Source organism: Morus notabilis, unplaced genomic scaffold (genome assembly GCF_000414095.1).
Source record: "Morus notabilis unplaced genomic scaffold, ASM41409v2 Scaffold277, whole genome shotgun sequence".
Taxonomy (NCBI): domain Eukaryota; kingdom Viridiplantae; phylum Streptophyta; class Magnoliopsida; order Rosales; family Moraceae; genus Morus; species Morus notabilis.
The window spans coordinates 620,437-627,656 of record NW_010363731.1 but is presented as its reverse complement, the minus strand read 5'-3'; positions in this window follow the sequence as shown (position 1 = coordinate 627,656).

Sequence of the window (7,220 nt, the reverse complement as noted above, 5' to 3'; positions counted from 1 at the left end):
TGAGTACCATTGATTCTTTAATGGATAGTGATTCATAAAACACATTCATGAACCAGAGCGCTCTTACTAATCCAAGTACCGAATCAACACTCAAGAGAATTATTTATCTACTTATTTCTCAAGAAGGAATGGATTCCATCTCGTATAATAACATTCCCGGCTACCTATTTCATCATTTTTCCAAAATACAAGGAATATGATTCAAGGTCTCGGAATCCATACCGAGTAAATTAAAAGACATGAATCCATAAATAGAAGTTTGTTAAGAACTCATGATTAAGATCATTCTATATATGACCATCGGTAGACTCAATTAGAATTTCTATGCTTAACGGAAATGATTAGAAATTCATATTGTGTCTGTGTCCCTGTTCCACATAATCTCATTATGCGAAATACACTCATTCAATATCTCACCATATTAACAGTGTGGATAACACCGTTCCATTCTAAATGGGAATGACATGTATTAATAATGTTTTAATTAAAGATTCTAAACTTTAATTAAATTCATTATGAACAATATTTTTTATTATTATCCTCAAACATTATCCTCTCGTATATAACACTTATATACTATGTTTAAGGTTACATAAATAATCACGGAATTTTCATTTGATATTCATAAAATATTCATAAATATATGCACATAAAATGATGAATAAACTCTTTTATTATTTAAATAATAAATATCATATTACATCTTATGCTTCTAGGACACTATTCCCAACAATCTCCCACTTGTCCTAAAGCAGGTGTGTCATGTCTCTAATCCCAAATCCATCTAAGTGCCGATCAAATACATTCAATGGCAATATTTTGGTGAACGAGTCAGTAAGGTTATTCTCTGACACGATCTTCAGAACCGCTACATCGCCTCTATCCACAATGTCTCTGATCAGGTGATATTTCATTTCTATATGTTTCGCACTCTTATGGCTTCTAGGTTCTTTTGAATTAGCCACCGCTCCACTGTTGTCACAGTAGAGCTTAATTGGCTTATCCATATCTGGAACAACTTCCAGATCAGTTAAGAACTTCCTGAGCCATGTAGCTTCTTTTGCAGCTTCACAAGCTGCAACATATTCAGCTTCCATGGTAGAGTCAACAACACACTTTTACTTTATACTTCTTTATACCACGGCTCCTCCATTAAGAGTGAACACAGATCCAGATGTCGACCGTCGACTATCTCTATCCGATTGGAAATCAGAATCCGTGTATCCGGTGAGAGACAGATCTTCTCCGGAATATACTAACATATAGTTTCTCGTTCTTCTAAGATACTTGAGAATACACTTTACTGCAACCCAATGATCTAATCCTGGGTTGGACTGGTAGCGACTGACCACTCCCACTGCATAGCAGATATCTGGTCTTGTACACAACATGACATACATAAGGCTTCTCACGGCCGAAGTATAGGGATACCGTCTCATATCTTCTTCCTGTTGTGGAGTCTTTGGATATTGCTCCTTAGAAAGATGAATACTATGCCTAGAAGGCAAATTCCCTTTCTTGGAGTTATGCATCGAATATCTAGACAATACTTTGTCTATATAAGATGCATGTGATAACGCCAAAAGCTTTTTCTTGCGATCTCGAATAATCTTAATCCTAAGAACATAGCTTGCCTCTCCCAAATCTTTCATTTGGAATTGGTTGGCTAACCACTCATTTACATCTGTCATCAATCCCACATAATTCTCAATGAGTAGGATGTCATCGACGTAAAGAATTAAAAAACTTTCTCTTCTTTCTTGTACTTGTAGACGCATGGTTCATCAATGTTTTGATCAAATTCATAAGACTTTATAGCCTCATCAAACCTGATGTTCCATGATCTAGAAGCATGCTTCAGTCCATAAATGGACCTTTGCAGTTTGCAGACTTTCTGCTTTTGGCCTTCCTCTATGTAACCCTCTGGCTGTTCCATATAGATGGTTTCCTCAAGATAGCCATTCAAAAAAACTGTCTTGACATCCATCTGCCATATCTCATAGTAAAATATGCTGCAATGGCCAGGAGTATCCAGATGGACTTAAGCATAGCTACTGGCGAGAAAGTTTCCTCATAGTCAACTCCCTCCTTTTGGGTATAACCCTTAGCCACTAGTCTTGCTTTATAAGTATCTCCTTTTCCATCCGCTCCTCCCTTTCTCTTGAAGATCCACTGGCATCCAATGGGTTTTACCCCTTCGGGTAGATCTACAAGTTGTCAGACTGAGTTAGAGTGCATACACTCCATCTCGAGTTTCATAGCTGCTTGCCATTCTTCCTTATCAGAATCATCCATCGCATCCTTAAAGGTCGATGGATCCTCTTACCGTCATCAGCAGTGACGATTTGGGCTTCCCCGGTATACCGGTCGGGTAACATGCTTACCCTCCCACTACGATGAGGTGCCTTAGGAGTCTGATCAGGAACTGTGGTCTTTTCTCTGAGTGGTCTGACAACTCTTGTCGGTTGTGGTCCGATCTCATCGGAAAGTAACTCTTCCAATACTATTTTACTTCTGGGCTTAAAATCTATCATATAGTCATGCTCGAGAAAAGTGACATTTGTCGATACAAACACCTTTTGATCTTCAGGACTATAAAAGAAATCTCCTTTCGTCCCATCAGGATATCCTACAAACATACACACTTCTGACTTGGGTTCCAACTTCCCAGTCTTTCCTTTCAGCACGTGTACTGGACACCCCCATATGCGCACGTGTCTTAAACTAGGTTTTCGACCGCACCACAACTCTAAGGGTGTTTTAGGAATAGACTTAGATGGTACTCTATTCAGAATGTAAGTAGCTGTTCTTAGGGCATAACCCCAGAACGAAGTAGGCAATGAAGAATAACTCAACATTGATCTCATCATGTCGAGTAAAGTCTGATTTCTCTTTTCAGCTACACCATTCTACTGTGGTGTACCGGGTGCAGTCAATTGGGATACTACACCTTCTTCAATTAAGAAATCCCAAAACTCTTGGTCTAGGTATTCTCTCCTTCGATCTGATTGAAGTGTCTTGATTGGTTTACCTAATTATTTTTCAACTTATGCTCGGAATTCGCTACACTTTTCAAAAGTTTCAGATTTCCATTGCATTAGGTAAACGTAACCATATCTTGAATATTCGTCAATAAAGGTGACGTAATATTCGTAACTTCCTCTAGCTTGGACGTTTAATGGTCCACATACATCTGAATGTATCAGCTGAAGGGGTTCTGTAGCTCTTTTTCCTTTTGCTGTAAAAGGTCTTTTGGTCATTTTACCTTCCAGACAAGATTCACAGACCGGAAGCTCACCAACTTTTAGTTCGCTTAAAGGACCATCCTTTACCAGTCTTTCAATTCTATTTATGTTAATATGACCAAGCCTAAGATGCCACAGATATGTGTTATTGTCGTGAGAAATCTATTGCTTTTTATTCTTAGGTTCGGCAACTATGAATATTTCAGTATTAAGCAGTGAGTTAGGTATTGGTTTTATACAATATAAACCATCATCCAGACGTCAAGAATAAATATTTAAACCATTTCGAGAAATATGAACAAATTCATTATCAAAATAAACTTTAAATAATTGTTCAAATAACTTAGCAACAGAAATCAAATTTTTACGAATGTCTTGAATAAAATAAACATTGTTCAAAACTAAAAATTTATTTTCCCTAAAACGAAGTCTAACTTCTTCCACTGCTTTTGCCGAAACTCTTATGCCATTGCCCACTTTCATCGTGTAGTCCCCATCGGCTAGCTCGGTGTAAGAACTAAGACTCTGCAAAGAAAAACAAATATGATTAGTTGCTCCCGAATCAATTATCTAGGCCAAGGTATCACCCTATACTAAACATGTTTCAAGGACTAGTAAATCTAATTTACCTTGTTCCTTTTTCTTTTTCAGCTCCTCGAGATACTTGTGATAGTTTCTCTTCTAGTGCCCTTTGCCGTTGCAGTGGAAACATTTTCCTTTGGGTTTTTGGATGGGGCCCTTAGTCTTCTTGAGTTTCTTGTTCTTTCCTTTCTTCCCTTTTCCTTGGTTCTGGTTCTTTTTTTTTGTTTTTACCAGAGCCTCCTGCAACAACAACATTTGCTTCTCCTCCCCTTCACTTGTTGGTGGATTTGAAGTTTTGCAGGTCATTCATGAGTTCAATGAGATTGGACTTTTTCTTGTTCATAACAAAGTTGTTCACGAACTCATGAAAATCAGGGGATAGACTTTCCAAGATGATGCCAACTTGGGTGGCTTCATCGATTCTGGCACCATTGAGCTCCGCATCATGGATGTGATCAATCATGTTCAAAACATATACCTTGACTGAAGAACATTTCTTCATTTTGTCATTCATGAAAGCCCTAATAGCATCCAAACGAGCCTTCTCAGAGGGAGTGCCGAACATGGCTTCTAGAGACTCCATTATCTCATAAGCAGTCTCCATCTCCTCATGCTTCTTGCGAAGCACATTGCTCATACTGGCCAACATAAAGCACTTTGCTTTGTTGTTGGCCTTGATCCAGCAATCATAAGGCTCCCTTGCGGTTTTGGATGCATTAGCCGCGGGTTCTTAAGGACATTCCTCTACTATGACAAATTTGTAGTCTTCACAGACCAACAGTATGTTCATGTTACTTTTCCACTTAGCATAGTTATCACTGTCTAGTTTTTCGGTCGCAAGTAGTGTGATAATAGGATTTGACATATTACTGGAAATAAATATAATATTCATCTAATCAATTTATGTGTGTGAATATTAAGACATGTTAATTTAGGCACAATTAAATATGATGCATGAAGCACATGAAAAATACATAAATCATGTTTTAATTTTAGGTGCCAACGATAGTCTAATTTTTCACATATAAAGTGTACCTTTGGGTAGTCATGTTATATGCCAATTAGACCGAGACTCTTCTCAGTTAATAAATATAGCCAAAATATATCATATTTTCATATTTATTAACTACCGTTATTTTTAGTCAAAATATAACCAACAGATTTGATTATATTTTATGAGTGTGACCCACAGTTTCAGATCCCATAGACTTAACTCTGGATTGCTACCTTTGGGTAATCAATTCAGAAATACATCTTGAAATCTCATCTCAAGGAAGCCAACCTTGTTATTGATCCGGCAAGAACACTCTCCTTTAGGAGGGCGATTCAATGTCGCTGCAAAGCCCCTATCCGGATCTCACGATGTTGCGCTAAGGCGGAGACTAGTGGGTCGTATTGTCATACAACCCTCTCTCACTCATTATTTTGCAAATATGTATTTTGTTTGAAAAACATCTCATGGTTTTCAAATCGAAAAATAAACAATTTATTTTTCGTATATGTGAAATTCCAAAATTTAACTTTTAAATTGAATTTCACATGTAGCATTATTTTGCAAATCAATTTTGCAACTTAAATCAATTTAATCATATTAAATCGATTTTAGTGCAAGGTTCTTATTTTATTTTATTTTTCTAAAACCCTTTTATAATAAATAAAATAAATAATAATAAATGCGCATATATGCATGGCATGTTATAAAACTTATGAGTAGGCACAATTATATCTATATGGCATGTTATATGCATGGACATATAATATATAATTATCAACATAAAATATAAATATATGCAATCGTCTATTGAGATGGATTTGACCGGGTCCCATGGATAAATAAATTACAACTCAATCGAATAAATAAATAATTACAATAATTATTTCCTTCCGTTACATCAACGAGTCTTTGATTCTTGAGTTCTTTATTCTTCGGCTTCATTCTTTGTCTTCGGGTTGGATTTCATCTTCCTTGGAGTCTGAAACTTTTCTGGATATGTCAGCACGCATTACGAGGGTTTCGAAAACCCTCGGGTCCAATTCCTGAATCCGGGTTGCCAGCCGCGCACCAGGGTGCGCGCGCGGGCGCGATTTTTTCCGCACGCTGGGGCGAGCGCTGGAGCGTGCTTGACCCTGCGCTGGGGCACGCAGGCCGCGCGCTGGGGCACGCTTGGGCGTGCGCTGGGGCGCCCCCTTTGGGCGATTTCTGGAAATTTTCTGGACAGTTTCTAGGCATCTTCAAAGGCTTCAAACTTAATCTTTAAGGCCTCCTTTTGATTCAAAATCAAAACCCTAATTCTACCAAAAACCTAGAATTACAATAATTCTAATTTCGAATCAAATTACAAATAATTTTATCAATGAATAAATATAACCGATCTATGGAACCATATAATTAACGACCAAATCCACCATCCATACATTCATCAACATGAATCAAAATAAACATCCATAAATGCAAGTGCCTATCACATATTTAATATATCAATTTTGAATATCAAATAATCGAAGCATAAATTAATATCGTCTATAGACCGCTCTGATACCAGTTGTTGGTAACCGAATCGAATTCGGATGCGGAAGCGTGGCGGGGAGGCGGATCGTGTATAACAAAAATTTCATAAAACATTTGAGATACTCTATAGATTATATTAATTTATGCACGAATAAATTAATCGCGTTAATTTAGATGTCAAGAACCCAATTAGGAAAAATACCTGGAGGCCGACTCGGATGATAACTTGAGTTCTTTGACCACGAACAGTCCTTGCTCCAATCTTTGTGTTTAGAAAACCAAAGTCTTCCACGTCAATTCCTCGATTCCATGTAGACGTGTGTGTGGGCACACGTGAGACAAAACATGTTTGAATAAACACTCAAATTTTTCACAAACACCAACGCATGCACGATGTGGAATTTTTTTGGGAGAAAAAATTTTCCATCTCTTTTCCTTTTTGAGAAATTCGGCCACTCTCACTATTAGGGCAGAAAATATGTTTCAAAAATTGTGTTCACAATTTTCTATCATTCTCATATTTAAAGAGTAGAAGTCAAACTTCAAAAAGGAATCAAATCTCTATCTCCTATTTGAATTTGGAACAAAAAAATCTCCTACACCTTATCCTTTAAGTGGCCGGCCACCCTAGGGTTTCCATCCCCTGTGTGTGGCGCCAATACTGGATAGGGAAGGAAGAGAAAATCATCATTTATCCTGCAGTCCAATTTTAATTCAAATTCAAATTCGAATTTAAGTCAAACTTAAATTAATTTGAATTCTAAATTGAACAACTTATCAAATAAGTTTAAAAGGATAAATTTAAATTATGTTCACAATTCAAATTCAAATTTAAATAATCACATTATTTAAATAATAATTAATTCTCAATTAATTATTTTTTG